The sequence below is a fragment of the Caretta caretta genome, chromosome 7 (assembly GCF_965140235.1).
Source record: "Caretta caretta isolate rCarCar2 chromosome 7, rCarCar1.hap1, whole genome shotgun sequence".
Classification (NCBI taxonomy): domain Eukaryota; kingdom Metazoa; phylum Chordata; order Testudines; family Cheloniidae; genus Caretta; species Caretta caretta.
Window position 1 is genome coordinate 17,627,314 of NC_134212.1, and position 25,717 is coordinate 17,653,030.

Genomic DNA, 25,717 nt, shown 5'->3' on the forward strand with positions numbered 1-25,717 from the left:
ACAGAACTGATAAAATGTTGATTATAATTACATTGTTCTCTGCTCTGAGTCTGCAATTCATGGCTTGACTTGTCTGGACTTCAAGAAGCCAACATTTGATGATTAATTGGCCATCTGATTATGTACTTCTGGTGGTCAACATTATTTGCATATCAATTGTGACACCGTCAAGCAAAGGAAATTAGGCAATAAGTGACCACTAAGGAGCACTGTGTTGTTCTAAATGTAACATTCAACTTTGCAGTGGATTTGTTGAGTTGATAACTTTTTGTGACAAGCTAGTATACTTGGAAATGAAGCATCAGCCCTAGGGTTATATCGAGCATGGAAATTTCAGAAACATATGGTTCTCTTGAAAAAAGTCCCTGTCAGTAAAACTGCTATTAAATCATTCCAACTAAAAAAAACAAATAAACACTTTTTAAATCTGATCCATCAGTATTTCAGCACAGTCCTCAGGTAGAAGCAGGCTATATAATCTAGACCTCTGGCATCACTATTCTCTAGATATGTTGAATTATTGACTATTCCTTTGAACATCAGTAAGCCAGGAAAGGTGGCTGTTTGTTGGTTCAGTCAACACAAGGCCTTTAACTGTGTTCATCACCAGTCATTGAAAATTTTGACAAGCCCAGTTGGCCTAATGGGGCATAAAGCATATCACAGCTTGGGCAATACATTCCAACATGCTATGAAATGTAATGGGCATGTCACATGGCAGTCCATAGTGTGAACCAGCTGAGCTTGCCATATTCAGATTGATTTGAATGGCTGTGCCCCAGGAAATATCAGCTCAATGTGTTGGAGAACAGGTGCAAACTCTGTTTCAACGCTCTGGTTCCTATCTTTAAAGCATTGCAGCTCAGTGGTTTTCCCCTCTCTCTGCACACAGCCATAAAATCTGCACTCCTCAAAAATGCCATGGCTAACCAAGATCAGGGTGAAACTCTCAGTGGTCAAAGGCAGGGTTTTCTTAGTGGAACAAAATCCAACTATTGCCACCCTCAGTGGACAATGAGAGATCAATTTCTTTGTGCAAGGCTTCCTTGATAACAGTAACATTTGTGACTGAAACAGTCAATAAAATAAAAGTAAAATATTAAAACTCTCCTTTTCCATGATGACTAAAACAAACCTGACAATGGTTGGCAACTAGTGTGCTGAGGACTACTGCCTATCATGACAACTAATATTGTCTCATTGTTTCTTTGTAGTCCCCCGTCTGTCTATTTGTATCCATCTGTTTCATGCTTAGATTGTAAGCTCTTTGGGGTAGGGATCATCTTTTAGTTTGGGGTTTGTACAGAGTCAGGCACAGTGGGGTCATGGTCCATGCCTAGGTTCCTAGGAGCTACTGGACTACAAATAATAAATAAATAAATAAATGACAATAATAATAATTAATAATAAAATAACCACCAGGGAGATACCAGCATAATGAGGGAGAGATGAAGAGTACTTTCCTTTTGGATAGAAATTTTCCTGTTTTCATTATATGTATATCATATGGATATTATGGTGACAGGCACATTAAAGGCAGATGGATAGTGATAGGCAGAGAGGGCTCCTTCTTCATTTACAAAGGAAAATAAATGTCTTGGTTGGTTTATTTCTGAAAGTACAACCTGGCTGATGACAAATCTCACCATATTGCTGGATTTATTAATTCCTCTTCAAGAGAAGACAGATAAATCTAAGATTTCTTTATCCCTTGTATTTCAGCCTTCAGTCCATCAATAGCTATTAGCCAGGGTGGACAGGGAAGGTGTCCCTAATCTCTGTTTGCCAGAAAATGGGAATGGCAGACAGGGGATGGATCACATGGTGATTACCTGGTCTGTTCATTCCCTCTGGGGCACCTGGCATTGGCCACTGTCAGAAGACAGGATACTGGGCTAGATGGACCTTTGGTCTTACCCAGTATGGCTGTTCTTATGTTCTTATATTCTACTTCATCATCAGGGATGAGTGACTTGGCTTAAACTGCCTATTGCTCAAAAGGAACCAAACCCAACCTTTAATTGTTTATATATTTTTTTAAAAAATACAAATTCCTTCTCATTTTAGTTTCAGGAAAAACAGAGTGGAAATATCAAAAGACCACAACAAAGTCTGTTCCTGAGCTATTTTCTGCCTCAGAAGAAGAGTTAGAAATCAAACGAAAAAGCCGAATCATGCAAGATATTCTGCCTTATCTGCAGTTCAAAGCTTTTCAGATAAGCAAGCATCTAACCTTACCTGAATGGAAGTTCTGCACCTTTTGTGGTTCACTTATTTTATTCTCTGATCATCTTCCCTTCCCCTCCCCTGTGTTTCTTTGTAGTTCTGCTTTTACTATTGAATGGCAATGCAATTTTACTAAGTTGGAAGCTATTCTATTGGCCATATAGCCATACAGAAGGATCCTTCTGACCTTTGTTCAGCTGGGGGTAGACTAGATGACTCAACATAGCTCATGACGCAGCTGGAACTTGCCTGATTTATGTCTTGCACGGGACACCTGATATTTCTACCACCACCACCATCTTTATCCAGTGTAACTATTGGTTACCTTTAGGTCCAGGCTAGAATTCTGCATGATTTAAATTCAGAAATAATATAATTTACTGATGATTTTTTGTGTCTTGTCAGTATGAATAAATCAATGTAGACAAAGATACTGGGTAAAAAAAAAAAACCCTCCTTTTGTCAGGCTCAGGTAAAAGCAATGCATTGAAAAACAAGCACAGAAATTAAGCCTATTAGAGGAGGTTTCTTTTGCCTTCCTGGTGAAGAATGACCTACAAATGGTACCAAGAATGAGAAACAGCAGTAAAAGGAATACTAATTTAAGGATATTCAAGGTTAATACTGAGGCCAGTGGGGGGTGGGGAAAAGGAAATTTCAGTGATTTTGTGTCCATCCCACAGCTGAGAGAAAAAATATAGCTAATCAACTTTCAGAGGGACTCAAGGAGCCTGTGGAGAAATGAGCAACACCAAAGAGAGTAGTGAAAGAGTGTGAAGGAAAGTAACACACAAAACAGAAAAGAGGAGGGGAAAATGCATCCCATTGCAATTGCAAGAGGCAGACAGAGCCCCATGAAGCATCTTCACCTGACTCCCCTGTTGTAGTAGCCACTCAAGGTACTAACAAACTTCAACAGGACTTTATTTTTTAAAGTGGGAACCTCTTTTCCCAGCTGCTGCTGCACCCTCAGTAGCTCTCCCTCAGCCTCTTCAACTCCTCCCCGCTCCTTCCTGTTTCCAGTCCTTTCAGACTCCCAACAGCCAGTGCTCCCAATTCTAATAATGACAAGCAACATCTAAACACCATATCCTCCAATTAGAGCAAAGACAGAGGGATACAGTTCTTCCCAGCCAGCTTACAGAACTGTAGTCAGAGGCTTCTTTGTTTGACACAGTCAGAGACTGCACAGAGCAGGGAAAGCTTTGTAACCTATGCTGGAAAGTTCACTGCCAGAAGATAAGTACTGAGGCTCTGGAGAAGTGTTCTGTTTTTATGATTTTGGTTACATGCATGCATTTATTACCATTGTTTTCTAATAAAAATAACTTAAAAAAACCTTCAGCATTCACACACTGACCCTACAGGAAAATAAAATACTCAATGCTCGGTGATTTGTTTGTTTTTTGAAATCTATAATAGCTTTTAAACTAGTGACATAAACATGAGACTGGGGTGTAGGAACTTTGGAATTATGATTCTGGCTCTGACTTGCATTGAGATCTGGCTAAAAGTTGGTGTTCATGCCTCAGTTTCCCTACTAGTGAAATTTGGGCTCACTTACATGCTGTACCTCATACAGATGTTGCAAAGGTAATATTTAAGGTAGTATTTAAATATGTTCTTATCTTTGAAGTCAATCAGAGTACACACCTGAGCTGGTTGAAAAGTGGGAATATGTTTTTGCAAAAATGTTCATGAAAAATCATAGAATCATAGGGTTAATGTGTCCCTATTTTGTGAAAAACTTTCAAATTAACTTTTTTGGGGAAGCAGGCTATATAGATGTTAAAAAATGGAATTAATTTTGAGGTTTTTTTTAAAATGAGTCTCTGTTTATTTAAGAAAAATGTTTAAATTAGCATTTTTTCTACTAGCTCTACTGTTCATATAATTACACGTGTACAAGTATAGAGACAGAGTAAACAATATCCAAGAGACCGTCTCAGGAAAGAAAAAAGAAAGGAAACAGCAGACCATCTTCTGAACTCATGCATCAAAACTGATAGCACTAATTCAGGATTCAATGAGTCTTGTGATATAGATGAGAATAGGAGCAGAATTGCAAAAAGTGAGAGCAGCCTTTTAAAATAGAATAATAAGGTTGCCTTGACCTACCAAATGCATATTTGGGGTTTTATTCTCTCTCTAAAACAGTTAAGAGTGACCATGCTCCTTCATCAGAGTGAGCAAACTTCATTTTGTCCATAATTTCTCACCACTTTCAAGCCAAAGAAGGCAATAATGCTTTTGTTTGCTATGGTGATTTGCTGTCTGTTAAGTTACATTAGTTGCTAGACTGGAAACAATGTCTCTGGATGCTGATTAGCTAAGAGCATATATTTATGTTAAACAAGTTATGTCACATTTCCAGAGCACCATTTTGCATTTTGAATGTCACATTGTGTTACTTAGTGTCACATCACCTCATAAAATGGTGCCATGCAACATAAATATGATGCTACATGAGTGAGCTAAGGTCAAACAAGAATGATCAAACAGGAGTGCAGTGTACTAGCCACTGAATGCCAAAGTCAACTATGGCATAAACTCCCAGAGGTCACTGAGGTCACAGCAGTCTAAAGTTAAGTTTGATGTAAACTACATACTCCAAGTCATATAGCAAGCTTTGCTGATCAAGAGTAGCATTTACACCTTATCAGGAAGAGATTCTGGATGGCACCATCACTTGCTGAAGTAAACCACTAGCAGCCAAAGGGAAAGTCTGCTCAGACTAAATGTCCGAGGGAATCAGAGTAACAGCCGTGTTAGTCTATCTTTGCAAAAAGAAAAGGAGTACTTGTGGCACCTTAGAGACTAACCAATTTATTTGAGCATGAGCTTTCGTGTCCAATGAAGTGAGCTGTAGCTCACGAAAGCTCATGCTCAAATAAATTGGTTAGTCTCTAAGGTGCCACAAGTACTCCTTTTCTTTTTGTCCGAGGGAAATCACCACTTAGATCCCAATCAGGTCTGAGCAAAATTCATGTAGCAATAGTTAATAGCACCAAAGGCAAGAGATTTCTTGGCATAGATCCACCTTCTTGAAAATGGAGCAATAGATGAAGTTTAGATAACAAATAGGTTTAATCTAAAATTAAGCTGACAGAAATAGAACAGATGGAAATATGTTGGCTCTATATTAAGCCAGTCAGGTGCTGTGAGATCTGTTGTTTTGAGCAAATGTCTTGTCATGTTCATCTGGAAAGCTCCCTTTAGCCTCTGAGCAGACTTCCTGCTGGCCACTCATGTTCAGTACTGCAGCAGTTGTGTTTGGTCCAGGACTGTAGTGAGGCTTCTTTCCCTAGGAGGAAGATGGATGAGGTTTACCTCATGCATGCCACATCGGTTAAAGCTTATGTGAAATACAGCTGACATGCTCTATTGACAGGTTCAAGGGCTGAAAAAAAATGTACAGCACACTAATGATGGAAACACGGACAATGCAGCCAAAAGCAATAGCCAAATCAAGCATATTCTTCCAGAGTAACGACCATCAGAAGGCTAGTTACAACACATGGATGAAAGAAAGAGAGGGAATCCACCCCTCTCCCTTCCCCAAAATAGAACTAGGATGGGAAATGAACCAAAGAGAGTAGTAAGGGCCAAATAACCGGTCAAACTATTAATGCTGAATTATTTCTTTATTAGCTTTGGACCTTTTCTCCTACCCATTGATTTTCAATGTTTTGTGTGTTCACAGTTGCTGAAGGATGGATTTTAGACACTTATTGACACAATGGGTTGTTCATCAACTGTTTGCAACAAGTGTCCCTTCCAGTAGCCTCTCTATGGAATTTGCTTTTAGAACTGTGTGATTGGTCATGATGGAATGGTTTCTGTTCACTGATCACATGGTTTCACCTTTCTGAGCAGGAAGAGAGTAAATAAAATAAATAATAAAGCACAGGAGTACTGAATCTGTATGGGAAGGCTGGGGGAGAGAGCAAAACAGAGAGATTCAGCAAGGGATGAAGAGGTTGAAGGAATTTTAGTACATTTAAAATCTTTCCCTGATTTCCATTACATGAGAAAGAGCACTGTATATCTGACTATGTGCATATATCCCAGACACAAAAAATATCTTTGTTCCTTTCTGATTGCAGTAGAGATAAATATATTATCCAGATAGACTTTAACTATTAGAACATCTTACGTATGGCTGTGGTGGATTCTAAGCACTTGAAGACTTTAAATCAAGTCTTTCTAAAGGATATGCTATAGGCAAACAGAGGTTATGGGCTTGATTCAGAAACTACAGTGTGAGGTTCTATGACTTGTGTTACACAGGGATATCAGAGTAAAGGATTATAATGGTCCCCTTAGCCTTAAAAAACATGAAATTTATTTTATCCTTGCTTCATGCTGGATTAGAGTATCTTCTCTTAATGTTATAGTTCAAAGTTTATATATTATGTAAGAATATAGAAAGGGCCTTTTAGGGATTTATTTGAGTTCTCACTATTTGTTACAGAAATATAATTCAACATTACAACTGGTGTCTAGACTCTACATTAATGGGCACTTCAGAAATGCCTTAGCTGTAGTGAAGGCAGACATATATGTATTGTTATTTAACATATGTAAAGACACACACACACACACAAAGGGCATGGCATTTACCAGAAAAAAAAACCACAAGGATTTTGCTCTGAAGAGTTTGCAATCAAGATAGTATTTATTTTAAATAAACACAATATGGTTGTGTGCATTATATTTAAGAAGGTAAATTCTTAATGGATTAGCTATTTATCCATTCACTTATTAGTCACAGAATAAAAACAGCCAAGTGACAGTTATTGGGATGCAGTTCTATTGGATGGTTCTGGTAGTATCATAAACCATTCAGTTTCATGAGAAGTCAACACAAAAGTCAAGATGGAATGAAACCCCCATAACTGAGCATTTTTCTGTCTGAAAACAACAAACAACAGCAGCAGCATCACCATTGCATATAGGGAACCAAACCAAACCTCCATCTCTTCTCTCTGAATTTCAGAGTGCCAGAATTCTGAATTCAGATTCTGATTACCTACAGCTCTGACTAACTGGATGAGCTTTGGCGTAGTGAGTGCCTTTTCATTGTGTGCGCAATACTTGGGCCTCACTGTGGTACTGCAATAGAAATACAAACACTAAGGCTCATGATAAATAAATAAATACATTTGTCTTTATAATGAGTTGTTATTTTATTATTGTGGTTGCATTTACACTGACATTCAAGTCAAGCATGTTCGTCTAAATATCTTAACCCATTCAATGACTGAGGGTGTGCATGAGGGTATCAGGCATTCAATGTGCATGAGGGTATCAGGCAACCCTTGCCAATGGATGCAGCCTGCAATATATGATCTACATCTTCTAACAGGCCATAGCAGCAGAAGAGAGACTCACAAAGGCCCACTTATAGCCATTAGCAGCACATCTGATCTCTCCACATCTGAAGCAATTGAGCTTGCCCACAGATGGCATGGAAGGTCAAAATCAGGGGGCTGAGGTGTTGGATCTGTCATGAGATAGGCACTAGTTGAGTTTCAGGTTTGTTCTTGCCAGCTGGTATGCTACCTGGAGGTGATATTGATGTTCTTTAAGTAGACAGATTTAAAGAGATGAAATAAAATCTAGATCTCATCGCCTCTGCACTTTGGGGGCAGTTGAAATCCAGATCTGAATTTGGGCCACTTTTCTTCTGTGTTTCATGGTGCTGAGTCTCCCACTCCATACCTCGAACTGGATCAAACTCTCGCTAGTACACTTTCTCCAAGCCTCTTGCAGGAGCTCTATCTATCTTTTCCCCCCACCTTCCTCTCTTCTTTCACCACTGCCAGATAAACTTAGCTTCATGGAGCTCATCATCTCCAAAGCAGCTCTCACTTCTATTTCAGTGGCTCCTCTTTAGGTTTTGCTTTACTGCTCTGGCAGCTCTCCATTTCACATCAGAAGAGTAGCAACAGCCTGTATTGGACTAGACTGTGATATCACAACCGCTGTTCTGAGTACGCAGCAACATCTAGTTGAGTTGTCTCAGAAGCAGATCAGAGAACAAACTGTGATCCTGAGAGTTCAAGTTTGTCCCTTGGTTCCCTGCCTTGCTCCAGAGAGAATTAATCTGCTGCTCGTCAGCACCAGAAGCAGATCCCTTTTTCATCTGCACTGGTTCATTTCTGTTGGCTAATGCATCAAGTGGAGGTAGACAAAGCCACGAATGCACACATTCCCCACCCTTGCTTAGTAGCGTCCCACCATAAGAGGAGGAGCAGCAGCCACACAGAGACCATACTGTGATCCACAATGCAGATCATCATCCCTATACTCCATCATTTGGTCTTACTCCCCCTTACACCTCTGGATGGGTGTATAGTACAAGAAACAGACTTGTCCATTATTTGTAGCTTAGCTGATTTCACTATGGATGAAATCCTGACTCCATGGAAGTCAATGGGAGATTTTATAGATCTTATGTCAAAACAAGCTGGGGAATAACATTAACATTCACTAAGCAGTATATACTTTTGGTCATGTTCATATCTTCAAAGTCTTGTTAAATAAATGTATCTGTCCACATATATTACCTTGCTTTATCTGGGTTATAAATTCCTAAGAGTTTCCAGGAGTCTTTCCTTTGAAAACTACTCCCTTGTGAATAAGACTTGACTTTTTGAAATGTATTTGGTGTGTAGATTCAAGTGTTTTTAAACCAACTAAATCATCAAAAAAATGTGTTGTACATAGTAGGAGACTAGATAGGCAGTAGTATAGTGTAATGTCATTTTCATCAGCACTAAATGTCTTCAACACAAGTTACAACATAAATTAATGTAATAGAGTTTGGGGGCTCTGCTTATGACAGTTACAATTTGTAACTGGATCAATTCTACACAGAATTAATTTCACAACATCCTATTCATAGGCTGAGATATTTTCCTTTGCTCATATTTATATAGTTAAAATAATTTAAACAAAAAACTTTTGTTTGACATGTAATGTTAAAGCATAGTGGCTAGCTTGAACTAATAAGGTGCTGTGTTGTTAGAATCACTACTATAGAAATATATGGTTATGGGAAATACTTTAGAGTAGCAAACATTAGACACTGTTTGCATTTTGAAACATCCAGGTATGTCCTAACAAGGGGATGTTGAATTCCCAGTAGTAGGACTCAGATAACATGGTGATGGGTGACTTTCTAAAAATTGAAAGAGGATTTCAGGGATAGCGTCAGACAAATGTCAAAGCATATAGAAATTTGTCATTTGACTCTATCAGTGTCTACCTTGAGGTTTTGTAATGGTGTCCATCTTTGTAGTACCAGAATGCCTAACCAAAGCATAGTTGTTTATAAAGCCTCATTTAAATGAAATGTTTTGTAAGCAAGAGTAATTTCAGATAGACAGTGGCAATTTAGGTTGTGTTTTCCTTCCTCCTAAAGTGCCTTCTTAAATAGAAAGTATTGATTCCTGTTTTGAGATAAGCAAGCTAAAAACACCCATATTTCGTTTTACTTTGTGCAGACAAAATCATTTGATTCTCAACATGTTTTTGCACCTTTTCAAGATAGATTCTCAGCTAATGTTAATTGGTGTAGATCCATTGAGGTCAGTAGCACAGTGGTAATTTACATCAAATCCTGTGCTCATTTTAAACTGAATGCAATGAATATGGAACTGAGCACAGATCCTGGCCATTCATCTCTGGAGTGGTCTGAGTAGCAGCAGGAAATCTAATTTCAAAAGAGCAGGCAGTGGGCTAAGCTAATAAGGCTCTCCCATTAGCTGCATTACTGAGCACTTATCTGAAAACAAGAGAATTCAATTCTCTTCCCAACAGTGATTTCAGTAATTTGTTATGAATTGCATAACTAGCATTCTGAATTTCATCAAAGAGTGTAAGGTGATCACCAATCCAGGCCTTTGTATAGCTCACAAATTTCATGGGCCAAGTCATTGGGTATCTTTACATTGATTTCAATGAGATTTGGATCAGGTCCTTTGGATGAGGACGGGGTTTGTTATAGAACCATACTATGGTTCTAAATGAAATCAGAATTGTATTGTACCACATGAGAATATTAAACACATAGGTCTGCAGAGTAAAGACCTTCATGTTTCTTTTATGTTGAGGAATTTACTATTCATTTGTATTACTAGGATTACTACTGATAATTATCATTATCCAAGTCCTAAACTCCTCACTCCATTTTGGTCATCCCTATTCATGCTGTAGCAACCTGCATCAAATTTGGAGGGAGAAGCACAAGGTGCAGGAGGGAAGAGTTTAGAGGAGGAACCAGAAGTTGGTGTGCATATGGCCAGAATACTAGCTTTAGTTGCAGCATCTCTGCATGCTGAGCTCTTAATAAACAGCCAGTTTATTTTTAGACACACAGAGTCCTTCATGATATTACCCAGCAAGCATACATGAAACACATATAATCCTCCCTTAGCTTCAATTGAAATCTGACTGACTAAAGAACAAGTAGAAAATGAGTCAAAGCTAAGAATTTGACCCATTACTAATAAGAATTTCCACTTATATAATTCCATCTAAGGATCTCAAATTGCTTTGCAAATATTAATGAATGAATTCACACCTATACGTATCTTGTATGACAGATCAGTGTTATTATCCCCATTAGAAGATGGGGAAACTGATACATAGAGAAGAGATGGGACTGTTCATGTGAGTAAATGCTCACCAGCTTGAGTAAAGGTTCCATAATCTAGCCCAAGACTGAATGTGTACTAGCACCAAGGCCATCCTGCCTCTCTTCAATAGTCCTGTAAATACTTTTTAACTCCTGGGATGAAGCACTGTACTGAACACATTGAGCCAAATTCACTCTCAGTTCACAACAGCATAAAACTGTCTTTTTAAATGCCTCAGTGGACTGGGCTTCCACTATCTCCCTTGGGAGGCTATTTCAAAGTCACAGAACAATCATTACTCCAAAATGCACTGATATATTTCGCTATAAGGCTTAGTTCTTTTGTAATTCAAGAGAGTTTACAGAAGTGGAATTGTTTCCTTGATATTTTTCCTTTAATCATCATCTAGACAGTCTACATATTTGGTTCTTTTTATAATCTTAGCAAGTCTTTCCCCCCAGTCAGTTAATTGTTCTTATTACTCATCTGTGAATTTCTTCCAAGTTGACTACATCTTTCCAGCAACGTGAGGACTACAGAAGGAATTGCATTATTCTAGTCATGTCCCTTCCAAAGCTGTAACAAGAGAGGCTCAGTTCTCTGGTCTGAAAAAGGGATCTGCCTTGTAATGTGCTGAGCAGTCTGGTCACAATCCAGCAGACCGCTTCTTAGGCACATGTATAACATTAGGCTTTGCTGAATCAAGGCAAAAGGGCTCAGCATATTGCAGGATCAGACTCATGCTGCTCAAAATCACATTGGTTCACATGCTTCCCTTTTACAAAAAAGCCAAGAAAAACAATAAGGTAAAATCTCTTGGGCTACAATGGATTCTGAATATTAATTCCAACCCCCACAGCCAGAAATAGCAGGGGTGTGGAGTACAGAGCATCTCCAGAACTCAGCCTAAGTGAGTTTGGGGGGGGGGGGGGCGGAGGGTGAGAAAACCTGGATTTGTGCTGGAAATAGCCCAACTTGATTATCATACACATTGTAAGGAGAGTGATCACTTTAGGTAAGCTATTACCAGCAGGAGAGTGGGGTGGGAGGAGGTATTGTTTCGTGGTCTCTGTGTATATAATGTCTTCTGCAGTTTCCACAGTATGCATCCGATGAAGTGAGCTGTAGCTCACGAAAGCTTATGCTCAAATAAATTGGTTAGTCTCTAAGGTGCCACAAGTACTCCTTTTCTTCTTGCGAATACAGACTAACACGGCTGTTACTCTGAAGCCTAAGCTCTGTGGATCCTGCCCAACTGTGAGGAGGTAGCTTGCTGGTCTCCCCTCTCTCCCTTCCAGCTCTCCACCAACCATTGGAGCATAGAAGGGCCAACAGCCAAATGCTGCCAATAATTGCCAGACCCCTTTGGGGCTCTGATTTTGCAGAGGAACCACAGGTTGCTCTCCATGACTTTTCCTGGTGGAGCAGTTGAAGTTGGAAAAGAGAATGCTGCTCAGATGGGGCCTCTTCCACAATTTCCTACCTTGTCTAGTTTTTCTCTGTGGCTGTGACAAATGACTTGCAGAGGCTGGAAAGGTAGTTATATGAAAGAGAGGGAAACGTATCCAGTGTACCCATTTTCCTCTCACATACCCTTATGATAGGATTTATTCCTCTCCATGCTGTGCAATTTGCCTCTATTTTCTCCTTATCCCAATGCAAGCCCAAAGTCAATGGAGCTACACCAATTTAGGATCTGACCCCAGGTCTCTTTTGCGGTCCACTATCACCCCTAGATCTTTTTTGGCATTGCTGATTTCCAAACTTCACCTTTGTATGGAATATCCCTGTTTTGGATAATTTTTCCCATCATATGTATTGTGTTTTCATTTTCCAAGTCAAATTACTGGTACTGTTCATCAAGTTTGAGGAGGTAAAAAAGCTGGAATCATTGCTGTAACTAACCAAAAAACTTGGGACTGCAATGAGTAGTAAGAAGAGAATACTGATGTCAAATATTATCTTCTCTGGATCCAGTAACATATCCATCAATGTTAAGCAGTGTATTAATGTTAAAGTATTGCTTGAAATGATCAGATTGCAATAAAGCAAGATACCCAGTTCAACTTGACAGCTGGGTAAAATTGTGCTTTAATAGTCAACTGCTTGCCTCTTTTCTCTGAGATGTATGGATTTTTTAAGCCTGCAGTGAAATGTCTTTCTTAAGTGCTGTGAGTTAACATTTAAAGACCCAAAAATTTCAAAGTAATTTTTCACATTAGTTGTTGCTCTCACGTTAATCCTAAATTGGATTTTTGAAAGTCAGTAAACTGAAATTCGGCAGAATTGTTATTGCCAGAGTTATAGCAAAAATCAAGTCAGTGTTAAGATTGTTGTTGGGGTTTGTGTATAAGTAATGAATTTAAATTTATTCATTTCAGATTCTAGAACCTGCATAACTTAATATTCTCTACCATCAAAAATGAATGGGTTGAGGACTTTGCAATATATTTATTGCTAAAGAGGGTAAATATCATGTTGCTCCTATTAACAATGGCATGAACTCATTTTTTCTCCTACAACATAATTAAAGAATAAATGCAGCTAAGACGCATACTGACAATTAGAGAATGCCAAGGAATTAGCTGCCAACAAAGGTTGAGGATTTGATGTCAGTAAAGATATTCAGTGCAAGGCTTGAGAATCAGCTATATTAGTGATGCTTTAGAAAGCATTGAAACAATCCTACTGTGATTCAGATGGACAGAATAGCTGACACAGGAGGTCACTTCAACCCTGTTATCTATGCAGTAGTATAGATGTGCCACAATTTTCTGATGAGATGCGTCTATGAGTGCATTTGATGTGCTGAAAATTACCCCATTACCAACTTGGATAGCAGTAATTGGGTGAAATGGAAAAGGCGGTCTTTTATGCCATAAAAAATGTACACACAGACATGAAGAAATAGGGCAAATTCTGGTCCAGCTGCAGTGATTATAAAAACTCCCGTTGACTTCAATAGGTGCAGAATTTGGCCTAATACCTTTAACCTCAATGGAGGAACTAATTCAATATTCTAAGGAGCAGCTTGGCAATATATTTTCCAAAGTCCTGTAGCAGTATCTACCACTTCACCGCTTTGCACGGAAGTAAAGCTGTTGCAGCCCAAATACCCTTGTTGCTTCTTCCACTGGTCATTTTAATTTTTGCTCAAAGATTTTTAACTTTTTGGAGCATCTACCAATTGTAGCTTTTATCTATCAGGTATTTTTGACTGATGGATATACGTATGAAATCTGAATACAGCAGAAGCTGCTAATCCATAATCAGAAATTATCTTTCCTAAAGCAATAAGTATAGGTAAAATTCCATAAAGTAATTTCAGAACCAATTGATATATTTCAGAAATTAGCATTACTTAGGGATATAAAAACACCCCATTACAATATGAATGCAATAAAAAATGTAGGACACAAACAGTGGAAAATATAGTACCTACAGTAAATGATAAGAAATGTTCTCTATTTATTATAAATTTGTAAACACCATTAATGGATTAGATTCACAAAGAAACTTAGGTATGGAACTATAACTATTTACCTCATTTGAAGAGGTGATCCCTGGAATTGAGTGATCCCTAGACTTGGCCATGAACGGCGCACTGCGGCCACTGGTAACTGCGGGCGGCCGTGCCTGTGGATGGTCAATGTAAACAAACTGTCTCACGGTCCGCCAGCGGATTACCCCGACGGGCCACATGCCCACTGCTGCACTAGACAGTGTCTCCCCTTTGATACCTGCAATATACTCTAACCTAAGTGTTGGGGCAGATCTATACTGCTTTTCTATCAATATTAGTATTCATTTGTCAAGATTTAAAGATGGGGTATTATCTGTCATGCATCCAGACATTTGGGACAAGGGTCAGAGAATTAAATAATGGGACAGGTGGGAAAGCTTACTCCTCGTATGCACAACTCAGAGGAAGAGTGGGAAGCTGGAACTAGAAATGAACCAACAGGAAAGAAATGACATTTTTTTTCTTTTTGGTGGTGTGGTCAGAACTTAGCACTGCTCTTATACAGAGGGGCTGGAGATGACATATACAAATGAGCTGTAACTCAATTATGAATAATCAACTGTAAGCCTTGAATTTATAGTTTTTTCTTATCATATTTCAAATTGCATTGACAACTCAGTCCTAAGATTTGAAATGAAGGCATCATGCTAACAATAAAAAATACCCACTGTGCAGTCTGGGGACTGAGTTGACTCGTTTTAAAGTAGTACAGTGGAAAAGAAAGCTATATCTGATAATTTCCCAGAATGTTTGCATACTTAGCATTGCGAGTGTAGCGGCATGATCTCCCGGGAGTAGAACAAGGTTGATGCAGTAGGGCTTTACAGTGATACCTGGATTTGTCTTAATCACCGAACCAAATGTCTCACTCCCTCAACACCCTTTATCTTGGAGGATATGGGGCCATAGCTGTCTGGTGCTTGGAGATTCAAGAAGAGTATCTTCTAATTGTATCTGGCACTGACACCTGGACAAGCAGTGGAAGGAAAGGGCACCAGGAGACTTCCCCCTTTTGAGCCTCTGAGAAGTTAGGCACAATCCTGGTCCTTAAACTGCTGAGGTGAAATCCTGGCTCCATTGAAGAAAATAGCAGAACTCCCACTGACCTTAATGGGATCAGACAGGATTTCATCCATAGAGCCCAGTCCTATTCCCTTGGAGTCAATGGAGAGTCATTGCACTGATTTCAATGAGAATTCCATCAGGCCCCTGATGCTGAAGGACCAAGATCTCTAGTGTCATAGGTGGCAACAGAAACCCAAAGGACCTGCCTGACCCACATCTGCACAGGGCCAAGTATCAGAGGAAGGGCAGACTGTACCCTATCAAAGGGTCTATCAGTGTTTCTGTTTCCAGAGGAGTGTCTCAGAAACACTATCTCTGAGAATTCCTCCGTGGGCACTGCACCACCACACCAGCTCATAGCATGGGCTGTGGTTTAAATCACAGCTTCGCTTTCTGCAGCTCCGTGTTTCTGGAATGTCCTTTGTCATGAAGGACCTCAGAAATGGCCACCTTGAAAGTGGGTATAAAATCCCTTTTATTATGAATTTATTCATGACAGGAGGTTTTCAGAAAAACAGCTCATGACAAACGTTCAGCCAAAGTTCCTCAAATACAGACTGTGTAGATGTATGTTTAGTCATGTGAAGACATTGAAGATATATGCTCTGCCCCACATCTTGTAGCTTACTTGTGCACATGGAAAATAGCAATTAGCACTTGCTGTATCAAAGCTCTGTTCATTCTCAAAGAGCATATTAAACAGCTTCTCCTCAGAACCCAGTTGTTTGGCAGGGAAATATCGTCCTCTTGTTTTCTTCAATTGGGGAAGATGGGACAGAACGATTAATGGGGGCTGATTCTCAGTAGCACTGAGCACCTACAAATCCAGGTGAAGTCAATGGATGCTGGGAGTGCTCAGCAACTCTGAGCTAATTACCTGAGGCCAAAAGAGAAGCAGTGTTAATGTTAGAATTGGGATTACCCTTCAGGAGAGCTTGGTTACTGGCAGTCCTACACTCTGTTCATTCTAGTTGGTGGCATTGCCACAAGCTGTGTGTAGCTGTGATGCCCCACAAGAAGCTCAGAGAAGAAACAGTAAGTATTCAGCTTTACTGACTGGTATATTGGGGAATAAATTTCACATCCACTGCCTGATCATCCAGCCCAGCAGGGACTAACAGGTGTGCAGCATCCTCTTAGCCCTCTGCAGCTGGATGCAATGTGTGAGTAGCCTATGGAGGGGCACAAGGAGAAGTCCCTTATGTACCTGCACAGCTGTACAGCCCAAGTTATAATCTCGATCTCTGAAAGTTACAAGTGGAATAACTAAGTTACTAAGGGTATGTCTACACTACCCGCCAGATCGGCGGGCAGTGATTGATCCAGCGGGGATCGATTTATCGCGTCTACTCTAGACGTGATAAATCAACCCCAAGCGCTCTTCCATCGACACCTGTACTCCACTGCCACAAGAGGGGCAGGCGGAGTCGACGGGGGAGTGGCAGCAGTTGACTCACCGCAGTGAAGACACCATGATAAGTACGTTGACTTCAGCTTCGTTTTTCATGTTATTCACCCACACCTTTCTTCAAGTAGCAAGGTACAGTTGGAAAAAAATATTGCATTAAATTTTGAATCAGCTTTTTTTTCCCCTTTAGGCAGTTTAAATTTTCAGATTCCCTGCCTGCAGCATCCTGTCAGATTGCATTATGTCAGATTACTTAATATTCAGTAACTGACACAAGCTGGTGTAACATGCAGAATGAAGCATAAAGTGCACTAAGAAAATTCAAATGAATGAGTTCATTACTTGGGAGTGGGTTAGCTCACTTGTGGCACCTCCTCATTGGTGGGCATGTAGTAGTAACTCTCTCTCCATTGGGGTCTCTTGATAGTTGCTACTCCGTCCCTGTGGTGGCCTATCTCTTCCTGCAGCTTGACTCTCTGCCCAGGTCACTTCAAAAGTCTCTCCCCTTTGCGGTAATCAGTGAACAAAAAGCAAGAAGAATGAGCACAAATAAACTGAATTAGTAAAAGAGATAGACAGGAAGGCCTCCTCTCAGGCAGGGTGTTTCAGGATCTGGCCCTCCCTTCCCTCTGTGAGAGGCCTGGGAAAACACTGTCTTGGAAGACCTTGCCTTCCCTCAGCCCTCTCTTCAGGAGAGGACGGTTGAAGGTCTGTTCTCTTCCCTGGTCTACCAACAAGTGAGCTGCTGTGCTCTTCTTTTATGTTCCTCCTCCCAGCCAGTGCATGTCTTGAAGGTGTGGCAGGGCAAAGCTGGATGAGCTCAGAGCAGCTCCTTAACCTCCACATTGTCCAGAGTGGTGTATACCCCATCACATTACTCCAGAATCTCCTGCTTTGAGACACTGTGTTCTTTAGAAATATAATCATGTTTCCTCAGATCAATGAAAAGATCAGGTCTTCAGTTGACAAATATGCACAGGTAATTAACGAGCAGTCGGTACTTGCAATGCTCAGATTCCCTTAGTGGCCAGAAATAAGAGCGTCTTTAATGAGAACAGCTAGGGTCAAATTCTCTGCTGGTGTAACTCCTCTGAAGTAAATGGACTTTCAACAGCCATAATTTGGTCCCCAATCTTCATGAGCTGCTGAAAGTTTTAGGAGTTTGATGTCCTTAGAACATCTAATTAAAATGCAGATTTTTGAGTGAAATAAGTAATAAAAACGTCTGGAGGAAATATAGGTTTGTATAATAAAAGTGACATTTTTAACTGGAGATTTAAGGACTGTCAGAAATGAATGTCAAACTAGTCTATCTCCTCCTAGCAAATGAGTCTGATCAGTTGGGATTTCAGATGTACTGTTAAGCCTCAAGACATGGCTCATAGCTTCTTTAATCTCAGAAGAGCTAAAATTTGCCCCCACAATTTTTGTGGGTGCAGTTAAGGTTGCTTAGATATCTCAGTACCTGATTTATGACTGAAATCACCTAAACTGTGCTCTCAATTGCAGAAACAAAATGGGAGACTGGGTTATGGAAATTAGCCAGGTATATGTGAACAAACAAACAAAAAAAGACAGATAAAGAGGACACTTTTTCTGAAAATGTGTATATTATCAGTGTAATTATTTGTTTTACTGACTACATGGCCTCATTATGCTAGACACTCCAAACACAATAATAGGCAGTCCTCTTCCTGAAGAGCTCACAATCTAAATAGACAGGGGTGGGGGGAAAAGAACAATTATCCCCATTTTGCAGATGGGGAATAGAGGCACAGTCAGATTAAATGACTTGCCCAAGTTCACACAGAAAGTCTATGGCAGAACCAAGAATTGAACCCTGAGTTTTCTGCAGGGCCTATCCATTTATTTTACCAGAAGACCATCCCTCCTCTCAAATTCTTGCATGTTTGATACATAAATAATTAAGGAACAAACCTACAGAAATCTAGACTATACCATCTTTTATGTCACATTGAAAAAAAATGACAAAGAAGCAATGGTTTTTTTCACAGCAAACATATGGGCAAACACATCCACTCACATACACACATACCTGGTTACAATGACTATCCCTATGATCCACAGCATTATTGCCTTCCCAGAATTATAACTTTTGGAGAAAGCATTGCTCCCACCTATAAAATAAAATGAATAGTGAATTTAAAGTGCTTCTCGCCCTAAGCACTGATGGAGCCTTAACAGGTTTTGACACACACTTTCTACTTTTTAAACCCTTTTTATTTTTCTACAGCCATTTTTTCAGACAGGACCTGCTGACCCAGGCTCCATGTGGTGAAACTGAGTTTTCATAATTGATCTACTAACAAGAGTGAAGATATGCTGAACTCTAAAAATAATGCTCTTTGCTTGGGTCCCGAGCCAGAATAAATTTCAGAGCAGGTGTTCCACATGATAAATTTCCAACACAAGGAGCAAAATATATTAATCCCATTTTAGACACTGTGCTCTCAATTCCTGAGCCCTGTTCTGGCACCTCTGCAATATTCCCTAGTTGCATGGGGCAGGAAAGCTGGTGTGTCTCTCTGTTTGGAGATTCCTTTTGCAAGGGGAATCTCTGAGTGATACAGGACAGCCAACTTCCCTCCCAGTGCCAGCATAAGGGACAAACAGGTGGACATGGCAAATAATCAAGAGTGGCAAGGCCAGAAGGAGAAGGGTGTGGCCATGGCCTGCAGGACATAATTTAGAGGAGCCTTGAAGCTTTTCCACAGGTCAAGAGTGTTGGAATCCAGAGTTTTGGTTTAGGCTCATTTCCAAACCTGTGTGCATTGCCTGTTATTTTAATGGGAACCTTTTCCTTATTAAAGACAGCAGGAAAAGGTTTACAATAACTTCATAGACTCATATTGCAAATACAAAATGGCAGATGTAGGACAGCGTGACTGTCATACGTTTAAAGTCCTGGTACTGTTGAAAGGAAAGTCATTTGGAGAAATATTTATTTTCTAAAACCTTTTTAATACATGATCAGCTTCAGAAATAAACATGTATGTTATCCGATGCTAATCAGTTTGGGGAGTTTATAGTGTGATGTTAATGGCATCTATTAAAGAATTCGTTTCTAATTTCTACCTGCCTCTGTCAGAAGCTAGCAAATGTTTTCTAATGCTTGGTAATTATCCAGTGAGAATTTATTCTTATGATATATCCTGTTCCAGACCCTAGTGAGTGAATTTTCTTTGGAATAGCCTGAAAAGGCTGTTTCAGGCTTGAAGAAGGTTCTCTAGCCCATTTTCTCATGCCATGAACTAAATCTTTTAACTAGTCATTTGTTATTTCGCTACTCACCCCCAGACTTTCTTAACACCTATTATTCCAGACAATACTATGCAGTTACGAGGCTCTATTTCTGAAATTGCAGGCCAGTTTCTGTATACAATAATGCAATCAAAGTATCCAACATCATTATAACAGCTGAATAGACCGAAAGAAAGATAAATTTGGAGATGGGGGAATAAGCAAGAGCTGAACATTAAAATAAATACTCCAAATCATATCTATGTAACGCCCTTATTTTTCAAATATAATTTTTCTGCATATCTAGTTTTCTGATGGACTGTAGGGTGATTGTCATATAGTTCTACCTTTGTGTGCTACCCATCACAATAAATAAGACCAGGTGGTGTTTCATTGATTTCAATACAGTTTGATATCAGACACACTTACACAATCTAGTCAGCTATTCATACCCTGCAGTGTTCAGTTCCCAAAGGTGCCATCTTTAAAAGAAACTATTGATCTTTGTCAACATACAGTGACATGTACAAATGAGGAGCAAGCTACCCATTATTCCATCAGTCGTCTCTCGCTCTGCATGATCTTTAGGAAATTTCCATTTTTTTTATATCTTAATGTGGTACATGTGCCAAAGGAAGTTCATCTGTATAACTTGAGACAGCAAAGCGAGGGACGACATGAGCAGGGAAGAAAATTATAGGCAAAATACATGAAACTAGATTGAGTTTTACAAGGGAAAATCTCATCAGAGAGACATTTTCTGAGCACAACTCTGTTTTACACTGCCACTTTTATAGCATTGTTTTATGTTTAATCAGCAACCTCCTGCCACATGCCTGAGAAATTCAATTCCTTTTTTCTGTAGGAAAAATGGACCCTTACTGGTTTTCATTATATTTATACATTTTTTTTTCCTATGTGCGGACACCTTTATACTGGCTTCTGCAGTGACAACCACTGATGGATGTGAGACTGGTACCAAGGCAGAGATCAGCACTGCAGGGTATTATTTCTCCTCTCCGTTTTTCCATCCTGAAGACATGACAGTTCTCATACTGCTAGCATGATCTGCAACTCAAAAGATTCTTATATACAGAACCGTGGTTAAGCTTTAGATTAGGAATGTGTGAGCCTTCTTGGAATGAGAAAGACCATATGAAGGCTGATCTTGGGAGGAAGCTCCATCATTCAGATGATATCAGGGAGTCAAAATAAACCTCCCTTTCTTTATAGAAAGATAGGAGGAGCATGGGGGCTGGAACTAGGGGTTCTGTCGCACCCCCTCGCTTGAAGTAGCTTCCATTATATACAGGGTTTACAGTTTGGTTCAATGGCTCTCAGCACCCCCCACTATAAAAATTGTTCCAGCACCCCTGAGGAGGCGGATCCTGAAGCTTATTGTTTCTGTGGAGAGGTCACAGTACGGAAAAGGTTGGGTACCTCCGTCCAAACTGTAACTGTTTCCAAATAAATTCCAAGTATTAATTTCAGTTCCTTGATCCTGTCTCAGACTCCAGTAACTAGTTCTTATCTCAAGCACTGTTTTATAACACTAGTTGTGATCTCTTTTCAGCAAAAAAATTGTCATTTTCGAAGAAGTCCATCTTCACAGAGATTTTTCAGATTTTTTGACAAAATTAAAAACAAGTCAAACACCCTCCCCATTTCCAGTGCTGAAATGAAATGAAAAAATAAGGGATGGGAAGGGGAGACAAGAAAGGGAAAACACCCTGAAAATCTAAAAAAGAAATCCTGAAAAGTTTTCAATGTCAGCTTCAAGAACAGAAAACAATAGTTCTTTTTTTTTTTAAATCTAAGTGTTTTATACTACTGCCCAACACCACAGACCAAAAGCACTTTCCACATAAACATCAGTGGTAATAAGATAGTCACTAGTGGATTCCCTGGCACTTCTTTTCCAGAGTAAAACTCTTCTGTGGCATGTAGCGGCTTCATTCTATTAAAAAATCAGACCATTTCAAACTTTTTAATGAAAAATTTCAATAAAGTAAACCCTTTTTGGAAATGGTCCATGAAATACACAGTGATTTTCAATCAGGAATTCACTATGAATTATTCAAAAAAAAAATTTAGTCCCTTCTTCGGCTTCCAGTTGAGATATTGTAAGGCAGTTTTGCATTAACAATAGTCTCACCAGCTGGTAGGAAATCATATTTGCATCATCCTTTCCTTTGCCTGTTCATAAAATCCATATTTTATATGTGTTTATCAAAGTACATGCTTCCTTGATCTTTACATAAAAATCCAGCACCAGCAACACAGCTCTCTTGGGCAGCTCAAAATTGAGAAACTGGTGTGTTTACGTAAAGGAGGAATAAAAAAGAATTCAGATTCAAAGAATTTATTAATAAACTAGGAGAATAACAATGCTTTTTAAATGCATGAAGAATAGGCGTTTAAAAATTACAGTATCAAGCTAAATCAGTTAAATTCCCTTTAGACGAGTTGGTGAAAATGGTTCCAAAACTCAAGGGCTTTAGTTTGGGCTGATTGTTCTGGCTGGTTCCATCCCTACCATACACTGGATTCGGTCAGATGTACAACATGAGCCCTCTACATACCCAACCAGGGCCTCCAACGTCCATGCTGCTATTTTTAGCTGTGTAGTATCCTGCTACCTCCCTACTGCCAGAGCCTTTCCTCTCCGTCTCCCCCATGCCAGAGCTCTCCGTTGACACATGCAGCTACCCACCACAGGGTGGACGCAGCCTGCTTTTTACTGTGGCATGTAGCTGCCCAAACTCTACAAGCCCCTGCAAGTGTAGACAAGACCTAATAGAAAAATAATAAGCAAAGCCAAAACCTCCCACACATTCAAACACGCTCGCTAATGTAATCTGCCTGAGAGCAGTAAAGTGACCCTTTCATGTTATTTCAGTTAAGTACAAGAGTGAGCCTGATGTCTAGCATTGAGGTTAATCAGCAAAACCTCACCAGGGTTACAGTGGGAATTGGGAGCAAAGAGATGGCCTCATTAGTCACTGCCTCTCAGACAAGGGTGGTTGTTGACTTGAAAAATAAGTAGCACTTAATCTTCTTCACTTACCACATTTGAGATATAAAAAAAGAGCTCTATAAGCCCATTAAAACCAGCAACATATCAGCCAAAAGACATGGATCAGAACATCCCCCTCCCCTCCGCCCCCCACTGACACACACTCTTGCTAAACTTTAAGGCTGAATAAGATTGGGCTCAGATAAGAACTTTCCTTGATTTTGCAAACTCAAAAAACTACAAAAAGATTTTAATAAACCATAAGGAGTGCCTGCTTTGCCTATATCTAGTGTGTTGGGGCCAGATTTACAAAGCTATTTAGGTGCCTAGAGATGCAGATAGGTGCCCATTGGGATTTACAAAATCACCCAAGTTAGTGATATGTGTACTTACACATCATTTTTCATCTCAAATAGAGCCTTGCAGTGCTTCAGAACCAATCCATCTGTGAAGGATGTAGTTAGCTAACCATTTCATTTCCTGTCCTATTGCCCAATCAGTAATTGAATAATATGAGCCGGTAGAGTGTGTATCTTTTCTTGTTGTCTGTTGTGCACGCTGAATCTAAGCACAAAAACAAGGATGTCAATTATCAAGATCACTGAATATTAATAAAAAATTCTGGATGCCAAGTTTCAAATTCAGCCTGCAGCAGCGCTCACCATTAATCATCCAATCCCATAGTCTATTTTACTGCATATAACAATTTATGGTAACAGAGTAAGTCAATACCTGCTTTAAATGGTTCACTGAACTACTAAAATATTACACTATCTCAGTTATTGTTTGCCCTGCTCATTTTTCAATCAGAGATAATTCTGTCAGTGTAGGATGTAATTATTTGAAAACAAAATGTATGAATGTCATTCAAACCTTATTCTAGAGATATAGGATGTGTACAGTTCTGCCCTTTAAAATTCCCCCTTTCCTACAGTGTCTCCTTTACAGGACTTCAGTGGAATTCACCCTGAAAGCCAAGAGGAATTTTAAAGGGCCAAATATTTATATCGATCCGTATGTCTTGTTTTCTTGAGTGACTCAGAGAAAATTTCTGTGCATTATTATTATGTGTATACTGGCAGTGCCCAGCATGGGCTAGGTGTTGCACACAAAGGAAGACAGTCCATATTCTAAATAGCTTGCCCAGGGCTAACTTTAGATATCTGAACTACCTACAGTAGAGGCAGCATGTCTCTGCATTACCCCGGGGGCAGCATTGGAAGGACTGTGTTGCAGTGAAACAATGCATCCTCAGCCTCCGTTGCTTTATTGTGGAAGGAGTAATTTCCAATAGTTGTCACATGTCTCTTCAGCTAGCATTTGGTGGTTGTACAGGAACCCACGGCCGCACCTACTCTTCATCCCTCCCCACCTACTTCCTGAGCAGTTATGTGTGCGTGTGTAGGAGGCATCCTTTCCCCCTCCTACTCCACTGCATATAGGCTTGGACACAGTGTAGCTTTAAGACAACTAGCAATATGAAGGGGCAAGGATACAACATTATCCTGTGCTGTATTGCCCCTATCACTATGGGATCTTGGCCTATCCCTGGGGCTTCTAGGTGCTACCATAACACCAATAAATTAACAACAAGAAGAAGGTGGAGAGGGGCTATGGAATCTCATTTCTGAACACCAGGTTTTCCTTGTCAGTTTGCATTCATGCCTCCCTCCCACCCACCTTGATTGGTTGTTTTAATTTTTCTTACTTTGTGCTCTTTTAAGTCCTCTATCTTTTTGGGCTTTTTGTATTTTCAAAGTCTCGACTGACAATCGAGGAGTGTATGTTGTCAGACATCACCCCTGTTTTGCATTCTTAATGTGATAATTGGATTATTCATATTCTCTGAAGGACTCAGATATGGTCCAATCAACTCTTGATGAAGGTAGTAGAACAGCTGTTTTTTGTTTACAGTAGGCCTCTTCCTTTACTGGTCTCTTCTGTCTCTCCCTTTTCTCTCCCCTACCCCCTTCACTTGTACAGTACATTCTGTTCATGAGCTGTGCCCGGTCTGGAAGCTAGAGAGAATGGTACGAAGGAGAATAACAATGACATGGCCTACAGCATTTTGTTCATGTGTATATCCTTTCAGAAACAGACCTTAACACACAAGCAAGTTTTTCTAGTCCCACACATTCCTCTCTTTCAATTCTTCCACTCAGAAGTTTGATTTTCTACCACTGTGTGTGCAGAAGCGCTTCCACAGGCTTCAGGTTCACTTTCCATTTTTTATTCCATTTGAATCTGATAAGGGCAGTAAAGGGCACTAGCTCCTATCATCACCTCTAGCTTCCTTAACTTTCCTGACACCCAGGCATTCGCTCCTCTTACTCTGACTGTTACAATTCCCTTCTCTCTGGCTTACACAAATCTCGGCTTTCCAGTCTCAACAAGACTTTTTAAAAAATCATATTTTTGTAAGTTATTCTGATATCCCAATTTCCCCTGTGTTAATACTGCATACATCAGAATGTCAGGTGTTTGAACCAGCTCCTACCACCATTACTTACATTACCCCTGATCAAAGTCCACTTTTATTTACTGTAATTTGGATCAGACCAATGGAGTAATTA

The 25,717-nt window shown here is 39.7% G+C and overlaps 1 long non-coding RNA gene across 1 annotated transcript in view; it reads right to left on the minus strand.

Moving 5' to 3' along the window:
- Positions 1-15,963: 15,963 nt before the first annotated feature.
- Positions 15,964-25,717, minus strand: part of LOC142072858 (uncharacterized) — a 48,320-nt gene continuing 38,566 nt past the window's right edge. The window contains exons 2-5 of the long non-coding RNA XR_012669461.1: positions 23,538-23,708; positions 18,924-19,005; positions 17,210-17,372; positions 15,964-16,336 (exon numbers count right to left, since the gene is read on the minus strand). This is a non-coding gene — a long non-coding RNA (uncharacterized LOC142072858). The remainder of the gene's footprint in view (positions 16,337-17,209; positions 17,373-18,923; positions 19,006-23,537; positions 23,709-25,717) is intronic.